This window comes from Macaca fascicularis, chromosome 8 (assembly GCF_037993035.2).
Source record: "Macaca fascicularis isolate 582-1 chromosome 8, T2T-MFA8v1.1".
NCBI lineage: Eukaryota > Metazoa > Chordata > Mammalia > Primates > Cercopithecidae > Macaca > Macaca fascicularis.
In genome coordinates this window covers 8,373,774-8,391,791 of record NC_088382.1, presented here as the reverse complement: position 1 = coordinate 8,391,791, position 18,018 = coordinate 8,373,774, and the positions used below count along the sequence as shown (strand labels likewise).

The 18,018-nt window shown below is 42.7% G+C and overlaps 1 protein-coding gene and 1 pseudogene across 1 annotated transcript in view; both read right to left on the bottom strand.

Moving 5' to 3' along the window:
• Positions 1–18,018, bottom strand: part of DEFB108B (defensin beta 108B) — an 875,574-nt gene that overhangs the window by 508,720 nt on the left and 348,836 nt on the right. The window lies entirely within an intron of this gene.
• Positions 11,129–12,209, bottom strand: LOC141407507 (protein FAM90A5-like; annotated as a pseudogene).

The window sequence follows — 18,018 nt, the reverse complement described above, 5'->3', positions numbered from 1 at the left end:
GCAGATGAAAATGTTGGATAGACAGCTCAAAACTCTTAGTACTAAAATAATCCTAATAATAACTTTCCTTCCAAAGTCACCACCGATAATCAGATCTCTTAAAGGTTGGTGCCTTAGGTTTTTGAACTTTGTGTAACTTTTGACTTTCTTATTTGGTTGTATGCTATTGATCTCATAGAAAGAAACTTCTTCTTCATCCTATGCCAGTGCTGTGTTGTAGGGGCTTGTGGATGTTTTTCTGGTCTATAGCAATCCAGGTTACTGGCCTCTGGCTTCTTAGGAGCAAGGCCATCACATGCCTTTTGTTCTTTGCTTGCTTCCTTGTAAGGGCCCGACATACAGTGGGTGCTTAACAAATATTTGATCAACTGAACTCATTTTCCACCTCCGTTCTCTCCCACTTCGATCTCTCCCTTTTTCTTCTTCCAGATTAGTTTTCCTACAGCAAAATGGGAATTGTCCAAAAACTGCCCTTCATCTTTACAACTTGAAGGATTCATTACCCTAAGCAGTCCTTCGAAACTGACTATCACAGACTAGATAAAAAGTCTGGGTTCACCAAGAATAGGCATGTGTGCCATTATATTTTCTGTTGAAAGCTTTGGAAAGTGTCTTTTAGCAAACAACATAAAGCATAGAATTTGACCGTTCCTGACAATGTAAAAGGATCATCCACATTCTCACATGTCCATGGCTACTTTCCCACTCCTTCCCCAACCTTGAAATCCTGAATTCAAAAGAAAACATAAGAAGATAGTATGCCTCATGTAAGGCAACAGGTTGCTTAGTCTTTCTTGCCTCTACACATTCAAGAGCTCCAGAAAAATTTCTGAGCTACTTAGGATGCCTGATCCTCTTCTTGGGTAAAAGCAATAAGTCCTACATGTAGTCACCAAAACCATGTCTGTTCAAGGGGTCTTATACCTGTGATTCATGATTGCATGCTAAATGTAGAAGGATATGCTCTGTTGCAGGGCCATGTCTGGTCACTGTTTAAGTTCTACTTTGGAGGACTAGTTGCTGAGAAGGAAGAGGGAATGATAATGTTAGAAATTGGAATAAAACTTAAGGGGAAAAATCAAGTACAAGGGACCAACAGTACTGAGGGGCAATAGGTTGAAGATTTCTTCGATTATTGTAATATTTTCAAGGAGACCCCCAGGAATCCTTCCTGGCTGACCCCAACATAGCTTTGGCATAGCCCTTATGCCAAATGTCTTAGGCTAACTAACTTTTCCTAAAGAAAATAGAGGAGTTATGGAGACCAATATTTAGTAGAATAATGCCTGATTATCTTGCTTTTGAGGTCTAGTAACTGCTAGTTAACTTGCCTAATTAATTCACATTTAGAGGTAGAGTAACGAGGGTTTCAAGCACTTGAAACACCACTGACTTCATTTCACGTGAGAGTTCTTATGGAGAGCTAATGAATTATGAGGCTGCAGGTCTCTTGGCCAATAAGTCTTCTAGATTTCCTGTGACTCCCTTTTCTGGTCATAGGTGATTTTGCTTTTGCTTTGAGTATTATAGCACCATAAGGTGTCGGACATTCTACTCTTACCAAGGCTTACACAAAGTTTATCTTGTTATTTGGTAGAGTTTGGCCCATTAAAAAAAAGAGAGAGAGAGAGAGAATGATAAAGAGGAGGACAGCAATCCTCACTGCTGAAGGAAGAAGAAAGCTTGGCTTTATTTCCAGTAGGCAGAAAAAAACTTCCGTCTGTGGTTCTGTAGCACCAGTGGAATGTCTTTCTTTGGATAATAAGTGTCCTTCCATACCTCATTAGGCATATTCACAGACAGAGATGTACTATGCATGCAAAATCACCTTCATGGGATGACTGAAAGTCCATGTTTTATTGGACACTAAGTTCATTAGAAAGATGTGGGTGCACAGTTTTGACCAGAAAACCTTGTTAAATGGGAACATAAGCTACAAATATTTTGGCAAAAGATTAAGGTTTATGAACAACCAGCCATTTATATTAAGTTACAATTAATTAGGCCATGTTGAGAAACCATTTGGTTTAGTTAATGATTAGACATTTTGTTAGTGAACACTTCCCAGACTTTACTAGCCCTGCTAATCCCTGCTTTGCTCCTGGTCTGAACCCCCACGGTGCCTTGTTTATGGTACAGTGCCTACTGCTTGTATGCTAGATTAGTGAATGTCTATTTGCCTCCTCTACTACTGTGTGAGCTTCTTGTTTGCCAGGACAGGGCTATATTCCTCAGAGCTGAGGAGAGAGTTGAATCATGTGGTCATTTATTCTCAAATCCTCTTTAACAAGTGAAGCGAAACAGGACAGTGAAAGGCCACTGCACATAGAGGCAGGAGGTCTGGATTTGAGTTCTGAATCTCTAGATCTATTACTAGCTGGAGGTATAGATAAAGTCAGGAAAATTTTCTTCCTTAAGTCTTGATAGCACCTATGTAAGTCCAGATCTGTTGGATCTAGATAAGGGGATTCTCAATAATTACTGTGCATAAAATCAACTGAAAGTTATTTTGCAGTGCAGATTCTTAGCCCCATTCTATGAAATGTTTACTGTTTTATAAATTGATAAATAATTTTTATTAGACAATGTAAATTTCCTTACTTGCACCAGTGTACAAAATTATTGAATAATATTAGCAGCAGAATCTTTCAACAAAATAACTATGTATAGCTATTAAACCACTTTGTTTCACTGCTTTTTATTTTCTTTTATTTATCACCATTGTTTTATTTATAAATATTGTTTCTGCTCATAAGGAGTATGTAGTCTCTACATGTTTATAAAATTAATGCCTGAATGAAGTTGCTTAAACAAGGCAGAAGTTGATTTCTTTTTCACTTAAAATTAACCTGTAGTTACACCATTCAAGGCTAGTACAGATACTTTCTAATGTCATTAGGGATGCAGGTCCCTTCCAGGTATCTGCTCTGCTATACTTTAGAAAATACCCTAGTTTGGCTGCTAAATTCCCACCTATTATTTCTGAATTCTAGACAGCAGGGAGAAAAAAAGGCATGGGAGAAGGGCAAAGGAACATCTACCCTTCCTTTTTAAATGTTTTAACCAATCCCCCTTAAAAACACTTTGTTGAGATATGATTACATTCAAAAAGCTGTACCTATTTAATGTGTATATCTCAGTGAGTTTGAGGATAAGGATACATTGTGAAAGCATCACTACCATCAAGATTATAAACATAATCATCACCTCCTGAAGTTCTCCCTCCCATTCTAATTATTCTTTCTATTAGTAAGAACAATTAACATAAAATTCACCCTCCTATTATATTTTAAGTATGCAATACAGCATTCATAGCTATAAGCACTATGCTGTAGATTAGACCTCCTGAACTTATTTATGTTTGTATATCTAAAACTTTGTACTGTAATCACACCTACTCATTTACCTGCACCACAGCTCCTGGCAACCTCCAGTCTACTCTCTGCTTCTGAGTTTATTTGAGATTTCAAATACAAGTGAAATCATACAATATTTGTCATTCTGTGTTTGGTTTATTTCACATGACTTCATGCCCTTCAGATCCATCGATGCTGTCACAAATGACAGGGTTTCATTATTATATAATACTGAATAATATTCCATTGTGCATACATATATATATAAAACGTTAATTCATCCGTCCGTGAATGAATGATAATGTGTGTCTTCTTCATATATCTTGACTATTGTGAACAGTGCTGAAAGGAACATAGGAGTGCAGATATTTCTTTCACATACTGATTTCAATGACTTCATATATATATTACATATATTTTATATATACATATAAAATAAGTGGGATTGCTGGAACAAAATGGTATTTTTATTGTGAATTTTTTGAGAAACCTCCATACTATTTTCCAAGATGGCCATACTAATTTACATTCCCCCCACCAGTATACAAAGGTTCCCTTTTCTCCACATCCTTACCAACACTTGTTATCATCCATCTTTTTGATAATAGCTATTCTAACAGGTGTGAGGTGATATTTCATGGTAGTTTTCATTTGCATTCCCGTGATGACTAGAGAGGGTAAGAATTGTTTATATATATGTTGTCCATTTGTATCTCCTCTTTTGAGAAATTCCTACTCATATCTGTTTGTTCATTTTAGTTTTTTAATTTTAATTTTATACACAGAGGATACATGTGCAGGTTTGTTACATGGATGTATTGTGTGATGCTGAGGTTTAGAGTATGAATGACCTCGTCACACACATAGTGAACATGATACCCAATAGACAGTTTTTAAGGCCTTGTCCCCAACCCTCCCTCCTCTCTCTAAGAATCTCCAGTGTCTATTGTTTCCACATAAGTGAGAGTTAAACAATGTATAACCCAATGTTTAGCTCTCACTTATAATGGAGAATATGTAGTATTTGGTTTTCTGTTCCTGCACACAATACCACACTGGGCTAATTTTTGTATTTTTGGTAAAGACGGAGTAGCTTCAGCATGTTGGCCAGGCTGCAAAATCCTGAGCTCATGCGATCCACCCACCTCACAAAGTACTGGCATAACAGGCCTGAGCCACTGCACCTGGCTTTTCTGAAATTTTTTTTAGCTTACATTAGGTTTGTCTGTTCTAGAATTTTGTGTACATTTATTTATATTATAGGACACTTTTTAGCTTAGCTTTCCCCACTCAGGGTGAGAAAGATTATATTGATCCAAGATGTTGATTAATAGAGTTGATCATCCCCCTTTATTGCCCAATATTACTCTATAATATGCATATAATTTGTTTATCGATTTCCTCTCGATAGACATTTGAGTTGTTCCCAGGTTTTAGCTATTGTTAATAGAACTCAAGGACATATTTTAAAATAAAAAATTTCAATCCAAAATGTCCTTTCCTTTTGACTCTCCAATATTGTGTCAGGGTTACATTTTTGTTGTCATGAAAATCCAATTACATTGAACAAGATGTATTTCCAGAATCAAGATTCAGTATATGTGTGGTCTAGCTGTGTCCCTAGAATGCAGCCCTTATTAGTTTTATTAAGCATTTTCCTATATAAATTGAAATCAAGTAGAAGATGCATTTTTCCACAGTAGGAGAAATAGAAGAGTTTAGGACTTTGGAGAGATAGCAACTTGCTGCTTGCCTGTGCAACCCACCTCAAAAGATACAACTCCTCCAACTTTTGGTTTCTGGTAACTTGTCCAAACAATTAGATGTGAACTGACCTTATTCCCTTACAATACTACAAGTCGATCTTCTGCACCTGGCCAAATACAGTATAAAATTGATGGGCATACATTTCTTTTGGTTTCATACATGCTATTTAAAGCTATTCTCTTTGGCTGGGCACTATGGCTCATGCTTATAATCCCAGCACTTTGGAAGGTCGAGGTGCATGGATCACTTGAGGCCAGGGGTTTGAGACCAGCCTGGCCAACGTAATGAAAGGTGTCTTTCTGAAAAATACAAAAATTTTCTGGGCATGGTGGCACATGCCTGTAATCCCAGCTACTCAGGAGGCTGAGGCAGGAGAATCGCTTGAACCCAGGAGGCAGAGGTTGCAGTGAGCTGAGATCCTGCCTCTGCATTCCATCCTGGGTGACAGAATTAACCTTCATCTCAAAAAAATAAAAAGCTAATCTATACTTTTCTTTTGGTGCATTATTAGAATGTAGGAGGTAATAAGGCAAAACTATTGTGGGTATGTTAATGTGTATCTATAGCACCTAGAATAGTGCCTAGCCCATCACTTGTGTTGAAAATTGAGAGAACCTTCTTAATATAACTTTTCCACACTCTAGTTCTGAATCTAAAGAAAGAAAAAGATAGGTTAGCAAATATAGGTATCAGTTATTTCTATTAACAGATCATTTGGAGAACATGTTTTTGGATGTGGGAGAATAAAGGTCCCTAACTCTCCACCCCAGAAATAATTTTGCTGATACAAAAATCAGTCAGACATGGTGGCACATGCTTATAATCCCAGCTACTTAGGAGGATGAGGTGGGAAAATCACTTGAACCCAGGAGGCAGAGATTGCAGTGAGCCAAGAGTGCCCCACTGCGCTCTAGCCTAGGCAACAGAGACTCTGCCCGAAAGAAAAAAAATAGTTGTTACTATATAGCAGGTAATTTTATTGTCATCTCATTTAAAATTGAATAGTACATTTGGGTCGAATTCTTATGCCTGCAGAGACATTTGCCTCTGGCTTAAAATCACTGGCTCCAGGAGGAAACTCCACCAGAGGGCATTGTAAGGATTTCATAGTGTCTAAGTCATCTTGGTAATTCTTCAAATAATTCCTGGCAATTCTGTTAGGTCTTGAACTTCACTTACTTCTTACATGTTTAATAAAAAGAAGTTCAAAACGTTGCCATGGCTGTTGAATTCCCACAGGCTTGTCTTCCCTTTAAAATTCATTACATGGTTTGTACTCTTTTGCAAATATAATACATAAGTTTGGAGGTGGATGCTTTCAGCCATTAAGTTCAAAAGTACTGCTACATGGGCCGGGCATAGTGGCTCATACCTCTAATCCCAACCCTTTGGGAGGCCAAGGAGGGCAGATCACAGGATCAGGAGATCGAGACCATCCTAGCCAACATGGTGAAACCCCATCTCTACTAAAAATACAAAAATTAGCTGAGTGTGGTGGTGCCCACCTGTAGTCCCAGCTACTTGGGAGACTGAGGCAGGAGGATTTCTTGAACCAAGGAGGCGGAGGTTGCAGTGAGCTGAGATCACACTATTGCACCCCAGCCTGGTTACAGATCAAGATTCTGTCTCAAAAAAAAAAAAAAAAAGGACTGCTCCATGGACATCCATCATTCTGGCATCTCTGCCATAACAGCTGAGTATCAAGAATGTCTGTTAGTTTCTTTAACTCCAAATTTGTGTTGTGTCCCTTGGTCTCCTGTCATATCATAAAGTGTATTATTTACAAAAAGGACAATTTATCTATAGTTATTTCCTCTCAGTATGCTATATCCTTTTAGAATTTAAACATAGTGTCTCCCAACTTGAAATTTGATTTTTGAAAAACCAGAAAAATGTTTTTGGACACCTTTTATTTCCAGCTGTTTTCATCTTCATCTCCTCTCTTGAACTCAAGTTGAGGGTAAAGTTCATTCGTCAAAATTTCTCCTCAACTCACAACAACCTCATCCCACTCCAATATGATTTTTGCCCCCATGAATTGATGCACATAATTCTTGCTGGCAGTGGTAATGTCCTAATAAAAAAAATCATGAGATGGCATCAGACTTTACCTTATTTTCTAGCTCAGCAGAATTTGATTCCTGTCTGATAAGGAAACCATATTTTCCCTAGAAACTTTTCACTTTTGTCACAGGTTTGGTTCCCAGGGAGCTGGAGATAGATGAAGTTTAGTGTGCAGGATGTTTGTTAGGAAGTAATGTCAGGATCCACATGTGTGGAAAGGATTGGAGGGAAGCCTTATGTGCAAAGGGGCAAGTCTAATGGCAATGCAGCCTGACTTTGTCAACTGGCCGCACAGACAGAGCTGTTCAGCTAAGAAGGCCTCCCCTATTTGTCCCAATTGAATCAAATGGCAAAGCCTGTGCATCCTTGCCTCCATTAGTAATTGTGTGCTTGCCACTTGTGGAGGGTGAGACTTTGAAGCAGGTGGCTTTCTGTGGCTGAAGAAAACCTTAAATGTGCTGGCAAACTTTTCCAAAGAGAATGGCATCTGCCATGTATGTTGCCCCTTTCCAAAGAGGAAGCAACAAGGGTAATGTCCTCTAATGCCTCTGTATGCAGATAGGGGGACAGTAATGTCTGTCCCTCCTGTGACCTAAGAAGAACAGATGGCAGACATGCAGCCAGGCAGTTAGAGGTGACACAGTGTTAGGAGATAAACATCTGTCATAAGCAGTGCTTCTTTGAATCAGGTGTGACACAAGTCTTGCATCCCTTGCATGGACTCCTTCCCCATTATCCTGCTGTCCTACCTCATGAAGGTGAGTGAGGGCTGGGTGGTGGGCATTCCCAGGACGAGGTACACTTTGCCTGCAGTGTTCCCACATGAGTTCCAAGGTAGCCCAGGTGGTCATCCATGAACTTTGTATTTTCCTTATGCTTCTTGTCTTTGCCTTTGAGGAACACGTTTCATTGGACTCTGAGTCCAAACAACCCATGTATCCTTATATCTTCACATTGTCCTTCACTTAAGGGAATCTCTAATCTCTAATGCCTTTGTTTTATTTTTACTGTCAATATTATAATAATTAACATTGTCGTTATTATCTTCATTGTTGGTTTTCAGTTATTTTTATCAATGGCGTTAATATGAATTATTCTTTTGTGGCTACTTACACCAAGATGAAGATAATTTATTAGTTCAGGAAGAATCTGCATTCTGAATATGAATAGAAGTTAACACTACAGATGGGCAGACACATGCCCTCCCAATTCCTGATGGACCTCCTAGTGCCTCCTAGACCTAAGGGGTCTCCTGCAATTTTCCAAGATGCCACCAAGGCAGGGATCCACTTGTGCATGCTTGAGAGCATCCAGGATGAAGTGAGGCTCTGGAAAAATGCATGAGTTTCCACATAATCCCCAAAAACCTTACAGGTGAACTGGATGCCACAGAAACAGGAGTGGTCATTGACACAACAAAGTCACCAAAATTGTTTTGAAGTCAATTAGGAAACCCAGGAATCACTCTTGCTGCCATTAAGTGGAAGAACAGGAGCCTGTGAATGGCATCCATGTCCTGCCTGAGACTCCACAGATATTTCTATGTGGCTTCAGGTACCAGGAATCTCCGTGATTTTCAGAAAGGCAGGGACAGCTTATGCCAGCCCATCCCTCTGCAGAATGTGCCCCAGCGGATCAGAGGCATGGAACCATCATGGACTGCACAAAGGCTCAAGGGCAGCTTCCCAGACCTGCCTGTGACTCTAGGTAAGTTCTGAGTCCATGTGGGTGCCCAGGAGAGGTTAATGATGACCTGGAAAGATGGGACAAGCTGACACCACCCCTAAACAATCTGCAGGATTCCAACTTCAGCAGGAAGCCAAGGACCAGCTCATGCCACACTAGTGCACCTTGAAAACCCCTGGATGCAATGCCACTCTGCAGAGAGTTCAACAGAGAAGTGGCTGGGAATTTTGCATTCTAGGCTGCATTTTACAGTGCTTCTGGACACGTGATCAGAAATTTAACATTGGTATATCTAACTCTGACATTTTTCACGACATGGTTTTTAAAAATGAGGTAATATAGACAAAATGTAATATGACCATATGTATTATATGCCAAAATATGCTTCACTGGCATCAAGTAGACTCACCTTGAAATCGAATCTAGGACAACCTCCATCTTCAGAATATTTTCTTTTCCAGAGTGAAACTCTCCCACCAAAAACCAACAAAATCATAGGTTTTCGACTCCAACAAACCGACAGAAAACCAATATATTTATTCTACCACCGTGAAATGGACTGCGGTGAAACACAGATGAAGAAAGTCAAAACCACTTTGTCCTTCAGTGCCTGGCTCCTTCTCCACCTCCTCCTGTGACTCCAGGCATTATGCCTGAAAGAGTCTCCAGGACACCAGTGGGGCTCTATTTCCATGGGTCCCCTTGTCATCTCTCTGGATTTGCGAAGATCCAGTGGACTTTCTGTGGAACTCTCATGTCGGGGAACTTTGGTTGCATCTGCTGAAACTCCATTCCCCTTGGAATTGCGCTTCATTAATTATTCATGATTCAGGTGGGAACACCTGCTTAAAACCCCCTGTGGCAGTTCTCTGAGCTTTCCAGTCACATCATTTCCTGCCACGCTCTTTGGTTCATTTTGGTCATGCTCCTTTTGCTGTCAGAGGAGCAGAGTTGATCTTGTTGATTCTGGATACTGATACTTTCTAGGTGGTCTGGATAATCAAGGTAACGACCCCCAACCGTGGCGGAAAGGGAACAGCCATTTGGTGTCGCTCAGACAATCCCACTCATTTCGGAGGCCTCCTAGATGTGGAATCCTGGTCAGAATTGTTCCCGGGTCAGAGAACGGAGATAGCCTGTGCATGATGTGATACCTTTACCTAGAGCTTTCAGTGAGTCTCCACCTCAGCTACTCTTAGGATCAGGGGGAGAAGCATGGAAAGGCCCGGTGCTCAGGCATCCGGAAAGAAGATGAGATGAATATTCTACCTCTGAAGTACATCCCAAATCTGGGAGTTTATTTCAGCTTTACTGGGTTCTACTTGGCGAATGAAACTCTGCCTCGTTCATACGCACATCCGGAAACCACTTCATGGGGGCCGTCACAGTTTGAACCCCACACGTGGCATCATGGTGAGCCAAATGGGGACTCGTGGTGCAAGTGACGCTCCCCACGTGTTAGCCTGCGTGAGATTCACTTGGCGGAATATGACTAGGTGCGTGTTGGTAGAGTGGGGTTGAGGTTCTCTAGCCCCTGTGGATGTTTAAGAAGTCAAAGGTCCTGCCAAGTCCTGCGGTCCCCTCAATGAACTCTGTTTCGGAAACATAATGACTTGGATTGCTAACAAGTCAAGAAATTTTCAAGCCCTTGGAAAATCAGTTACACACAAAGACGGAATGAAAGTCAAAAGAGAGTACGTCCTCTTTTTGAGAATTTTATTCACTTCAAAACAAATTAAACACACCTATTTCCAATGGCATTCCAGTGCCCAATTTTCGAGGCTGAGGAAACACCCCAAGAACGCTTTGTGCAGAACGCTTCACAGCGTCCAAAACACTGCTGTCAGGGCGGGGCACAGCTGAAGGCCTGTATCTCTCAGGGTTCCCTAACTGTTCCCTGATTCAGTCATCTAGAGAGCAAACACACAGTCATTCCCATTTCCTACTGACATCACAGCGGAAGTCTGCTGCAGGTCACCCAGTTTCTGAGGCAACGAATCACTGGCACAGAAGCTTCTCGTGGTGGGTTTCCGGAGAGCCCTGCGAATTACAATGTCCCTCACCAGAATTCAATGAAGCAGAGTCTCTGCATGTGGTCTCTGCCTGGCCTGGGCTCCAACATCCACAGAAGCACCACAGCTGGGGAGCTTGGGAGTCACCACACACAGTCTGCTCTCTGCTCTGTGCTCCTCAGTCCCACGGTCCCGTCCAAGCCATGGGAGCTGGAAGGCACGGAGCCCCTGCCACCTGCAGTCTCACTCCAGGTCAGAATCGCTGTCCTCTGAGGAGGAGGAAACCTGAAGGTCCTCATAGAGGACACTCAGGGGGACAGGAACACAGGGAGCCTCAGACTTCTCTGAGACTTGAGGGCTGTGAGCTAGGAAGGCTCCCGGCTTCTCAGGAGAGGGAAACTAGGGAGCTGTCAGGAGGCTGGAGCTCCACCATCCATTTTCCAGTCTCCGGATGAGCATTCTGAGAGGCTGGGCCCCATCGTGGCTGGCCACTGGGTGATGGGACATGGTGCAGGCCTGGGCAGTAGGCAGGCAAGGTCTGCTGTGCGCAGGCTGCCGGTCACTGCTGGGCACCTGGGCGGATGTCCTCCTGCTCATCTGGGGCGACGGACTTGGTCTGAGCTCCGTTGCAGCTGGCGGAGGTTGGAGAGTCTCAGGGGACCCCAGCTTACCTCCTTGGATGGCATTTTCGGGCATCTGGAAGGGACCCATTCTCGGTTTCTTGGGGAAGTTCAGGCAAGCCTGAGTCGGAGGCTGGGCAGGTCTCTTGGCTCTTGGCCTGAAACTGAGATTGGAGCCGAGGCCCAAGCTGTGTGTGTCGGCTGGTGGGCAGGGCTGTGAGGTCACCGCAGGACGTTTGTCTTGTGCCTGGGGGCTGATGACCCAGATCAGGCCGTGGAGCTTGGAGGCAGCCTGGGGAGCTTCTGGGCAGCCACCCTGAGGGCTGCTGTGTGTGGGCTTCACCACAACGAGAGGCTGCGGGCCCTGCTGCCTGACTCCAGGCTGAGGGATGTCGGCCACTGCCCCTGTCTGTGGTTCCTTTGGTCGGAGACTTGCCGAGGAGCTCGGACTGGCTTTTCTGAGGGGAGACAGTGAAACCAAGAGGGATACCGTGTCAGACATTTTGGTAGCTGAGCCATCAGTGAGGGCAGGGTCCACGCGTGGCCTCTTATTGGTTGTGTTGACCGGCATTGGCCTGCTTGCAACCTGAAAGAAAGGAGACCACACAGGTTAGAAGTTCCTCAGCATTGAGCCAACATGGAAATCAACCACATCCAAAGACAAGGTGCACACAGCAGGAAATTCTTAATACGGTATGGCCAGGCGGTCCTTGGAAGTAGGGACAGATCCTCAACGTGAGTGCTGATCGGGACAAGACCCATGAAAAATGTGCACTCTCGAGCTATGATCTAAGAATACCATTTTTCTAAAGACTGTGTCTTGGGCATTAACTGGATCAAAGCGCCTCCACTCAGCCTTCCATGAAGTGGGACGGACTAATGCCCTTCTGAAGGCAGGTTGGTGGCTCAAGGGCTCCCAGGACGTCTTTTCTGAAAACATGCACGATCCTGGGGTTAGCCTCTTCCAGGTTTGGGGCCTCTGAGGGACTAATTTCCTCATGCCGCTAGGAAGATGTTGTTGGCGGGCTTGCCATCACTGCACAAAAAGAAAGCAACAGGAAATACGGCATCTTCAGATGCCTTCACCTGGAATCAAATGGATCTGGAAGGATCGTGGAGTCCCTGACCCCAAGAAGGCAGGGAAGAGGGGTTCGCCGATCCCCTCACATACACGGGAACCTGAAAGGAAATCAACCAGGGTGACCTAGAGGAGAAAAAGACCAGGGGCCCTGAGTGACACTTACCCTCAGATAATCACGTGATTCCATGGATTCTTTTCGATTTGGCAGCGGCTTCTCTGGGGTTTCCCAGAAAAGCTGTGGAAGAGAGCCTTCCTCTGCGGGTCTTGTTGCCTGCAGAAGAGAAAAAGTTCAGGCCATGCACCCGGTTTTCTCCAGGAGACAGGAAGAACCCAGTCTCTGGCCCAGTCCCATTCTGTATTTTGTCATAAATCAATGAAAGTGTTGTGCCCTTTCCACCTCTGCACCTTCCCTCATGTTCCAACCTTCCCATCCTCCCGGTTGCCTTCTAGGCTTCTCAAGTAAGGACCGGCATTTGGATTCCATTCCTTTTTCCCCTGTCATGAGGAACCTGCACGAAGCTTCCCCACCTGACATCGTCCTCCCCCCGCTCGATATTAGGAACAAGTCTGTTAATTAGTAATATTATTAAATATAATAAAAATTAATAGTAATCATCGATAATAATCACAATAAAGATAGTAAAAATTAATACTGGTTAAAAATGTTAACGATTAGCGTTAATAATTAATAGCAATATCACTATTAATATTTAAATAATGATATCAGCAATTGTTTCTTAAGTCAATACTAAGTGATGTTGGTTATAAAATAATGATTAAATCATGAACTACTAGCATTGCTAAATGACATTAATATTAATAAATTTTAAGTGTGCATAATCATATGTTTAAAATAATTATCCATAATTAATAATGGTATCCTATTTATTAATAGTGTCATCGATAATTATTAAAATCCATCACTGATGTTTAATAATTAATCATATTATTACTCCTAATACCGCAAGGTGTGTATGCCTACCTGTGATGTCATTCCTAATATCCAGGCAGGGAGAGCATGGTTTTAGTTTTAATATCGCAATAAGTGTACACTCACCCTGTGACAGGGATCCTAATATCCAGTGTGGTAGAGTATTACATGACTCCCAACATAGCAATGAATAGAGAGCCACCCGGTGATATAGCTCCTAATATTCACAGAAGATGCGTATGATATTACTCCCAATATCGCAGGGAGGGTACAGCTCTTCTGATTCCTAATATCTGGAGGGGGAGAGGATGATAATTCCAGTGTCACAGGCTGTGTTCACTGGCCCTGTGACATTGTTATTAATATCTTGGAAGGGAGAGGATATTACTCCCAATGGAGCAGGGGGTGTACATCCACCCTGTGATATTCTTCTTTATATTCCAAGGCCGAGAGGTTGATATTACTCCTAGTATCACAGACACTGTACACCACCGTGTTTTTAATCCCTGTGATATTGGGAGTAGTGTCATCCTCTCCTGGGTGGAAATTAGGAACAGTATCACCGGGGGCGTGTACACTCCCTGCGATATTGAAAGCAATATCATCCTCTTCCCTCCTGGATCATGGGAACAACATCACTGGGGGGTGTACACTTTCTGCGATATTGGGAGTAATATCATCTTCTGTGCCTTGGATTATTAAGGACAGTATCACGAGGGCCTGTGTACATCTTCTGCAATATTGGGAATAATATTATCCTCTCTCCCCCTGCATATTAGGAAAGATATCACAGAGTGGGTGTTCACCTCCTTCGATATGGGGATTAAAACCATCTTCTCCCGTTCTGGATATCAGCAAGAGTATCACACGGGGGTGTACAGTGTCTGCCATACTGGGAGTAATATCAACCTCTCGGCCTTGGAATATTAAGAAGAATATCACAGGGTGGATGTTCACCCCCTGCCATATTGGAAGTAATATCAGTCTCTCCCCTCCATGGATATTAGGAACAATATCCCAGGCTGGGTGTACGCCTCCTGCTCTATGGGGAGTAATATCATCCTCTCCCTTCCAGGATATAAATAATAATATCACAGGGCGGGTGAACACAGTCTGCGATACTGGAATTATTATCATCCTCTCCCCCTCTGGATACTAGGAACCATATCACAGAAGAACTGTACCCTCCCTGCGATATTGGGAGTAATATCATATGCTTCTTCCGTGAATATTAGGAGCAATATCACTGGGTGGCTTTCCATTCATTGTTATGTTGGGAGTCATGTCATACTTTACCCGCTAGATATTAGCGTCAGTGGCACAGGGTGAGTGCACACCTACTGCGATATTAAAACTAAAATCATGCTCTCCGTCCCTGGATATTAGGAACAACATCACAGGTAGGTGTACACCCCCTGTGGTATTAGGAGTAATAATATGATTAATTATTAAACATCTATGTCGATTTTAATAATTATCAATGACATTATTAATAGGATACCATTATTAATTACTGATAATTATTTTAAATATATGATTATGCATGCTTGAAAATAATTAGTAATATTAATGTCATTTAACAATATTATTAGTTCTTAATATTAATTATTATTTTATTACGAACATCACTTAGTATTGATTTAAGTAACATTAATTGCTGATATCATTATTTTATTATTAATAGGGATATTATGATTAATTGTTATACTAATTGTTAACATTTTTTACCAGTATTAATTTATACTATCTTTATTGTGATTATTAATATCGATGATTGCTATTAATTTTTATTATATTTATTAATATTAATAGTTAATAGACTTGTTCCTGATATCCAGCTGGGAGAGGATGATATTACTCCCAATATCGAAGAAAGTGTATGCCCCTCTATGATGTTATTCCTAATAGTCAGGGGGTAGAGGATGACATTATTGAAACTATCGCAGTGGGTGTCCATCCCTTCAGTCATCTTGTTCCTTATATCCTGAGTGGGAGAGGATGATATGACTCCGAATATCACAAGAAGTGTACAACCGCCTGTAATATAGTTCCTAACATCTAGGTGGGGAGAGGATGATATTACTGCCCATATTGCATGAGTTGTAAAACCCCTTCGATATTTTGCCTACGATCCTGAGGGGAGAGGATTATATTACTCCCAATATCGAAGAAGGTGTACAACCCCCTGTGACACTATGCCCAATATCCACTTTGGGAGATGATGACATTACGTCCAATATTGCAGGGGATGTACACCCACCTTGGGATATTTTTCCTTATATTGAAAGGGGGAGAAGATGCTATTGCTCCCAATAATGGAGGGGCTCGGGCTGTACGCCCCTCCTTTGTTATTGTTCTTAATATCCTAGGGAAAAGAGGATGATACTACACCCAATATCGCAGGGGGTGTACACCCACCCGGTGATACTGTTCTTAATGTGCTCCACCTCCCTCCACCAGGGATATCGTTTCTAATATCCAGGGGAAGAGAGGATAACATTATGCCCAATATCGCAGGGGAGTATACACACCCTCTGTGATGTTGTTCCTAGTATCCAAAAATAGAAACGATGATGTTCTGGCCATATCGCAGGGGGTGTACACCCTTCTGTGATATTGTTTTTGACATTCAGTCGGGGAGAGGATAACATGGATCCCAATATCGCAGAAGGTGTACAGACCCCTGTGATGTGGTTCCTAACGTACAGGGGAAAGAGAAGAATATTGCTCTCAATATTGCAGGGGGTGTAACCACCCTGCCCCCCGTATATTATTCCTAATATGCAGCGAGGTGGAGGCTGAGAGTACCACCAATATCCCAGAAGGTGCACACACACCTGTGATGTAGTTCCTAATATCTAGCGGGAAAGAGGCTGATTTTACTTTCGATATCGTAGTGGGTGTACACCGTCCCCAACCCCGGGGTATCATTCCTAATATCCAGGCAGGAAGAAGATGACATGGCTGACAATATCGAAGGGGGTGGACACCTCTTATGTGATATGGTTCCTGATATCCAGGGGGTGAGTGGATGATAGTACTCCCAATAAAGTAGGAACCGTACAGCCACCCTGGGATTTTGTCCTTAATAACCACAGGGGAGAGGTGACATTACTACCAATATTGCAAGGGTTGTACACCCTCCTGTGATATTGTTTCTCATATCCAGGAAAGGAGAAGATGGTATTAGTACCAATATTGAAGGGATGGACAGCCCCCATGGGATATTGTTCTAAAGATACAGGTTGAAAGAGGATGAGATTCCATCCAATATAACAAGGTGTGTACACCCCACCTGTGATATGAGTCGTAAAACCTAGAAGAAGAGAGAATGACATTGCTTCCAAAAACACACGGGTTGTACACCCACCCTGTGATATTGTTCCTGTCATCTAAAGGAAGAGATGATGATACTACTCCCACTACCGGAGAAGGTACACACCCCCCTGTGATATTGTTCCTCATAACTTGTGGGGAAGAGCATGATATTGCTTCCAGTATGACAGTGGCTTGACACCCAGTCTGGGTGTCAAGTAGGTAAAGTATGATGTTCCTGCCAAGATAGTAGTGGCTGTACAGCCACCCTGTGATATTTCTCCAAATATTCAGGGAAACACAGAACGACATTATCCCAAATCTCTGAAAAAGTGTACACCCATTGTGTGATATGGTTCCTAATATCTGGAGGTGCAGAGGATGGTATTCATTCTCCGATCGCAGGCTGTTTACACACAACCTGGGAAATTGCTCCTAATATCCTGAACAAAAGAGACTACTAATAATGGACACACATTGCAGGGGGGAGTAATTGGCTATTACGATCCATATCGCAGGGGGTGAGGCACTCCCCGCGATATGGGGAGTAATGGCAACCCTCTTTACCCCCTGGCTATTACGACCCACATCGCAGGGCAGTTCAGGACACCAGCCCTGCCCCAACCTTGACCCAGACATTGGGTGTCATGGGACCACCTCAGAGTGGGTGGCAGCTCAGCTCTAAGGTATCCCTGCTGCCAAAGACCAACTGTTCCTGCTAGTTTGAATCTGGCCACAGGGTCTCTGCTGGTGAGGCAGATGACCATGAGGCAGACACCCTGAAATCTAGCACGACAGAGCTCAATGCCCCCATGAGAGTCACCATAGCACGCAGACTTTGCAGACATACTAGCGAAGGCCACAGCAGGCCCTGAGTGAGGAACAAGCTGACCAAGATCCTGGGGTTCTGCCACACAGCCCTCAAACCAGGGACTGGAAACTGTTTCCCTAAAGAGCCAAGAGTCAGTATTTTCAGGTTTGCCAACTGATCTTTGCCTCAAGAATGCAACTCTGCCATGGCTACACCACAGCAGCCTTCTGCAGGTGGCCTGTGAAGAGATGGGCATAACTGCACCCCCGTAAAACTTTACTGATGGACATGGAAACTTCTCAGGGTCATGAAGTGTTATTTTTTATTTGTTGAACCATTTGGAAATGTAAAATCCATTCTTGATTCACAGGCCAC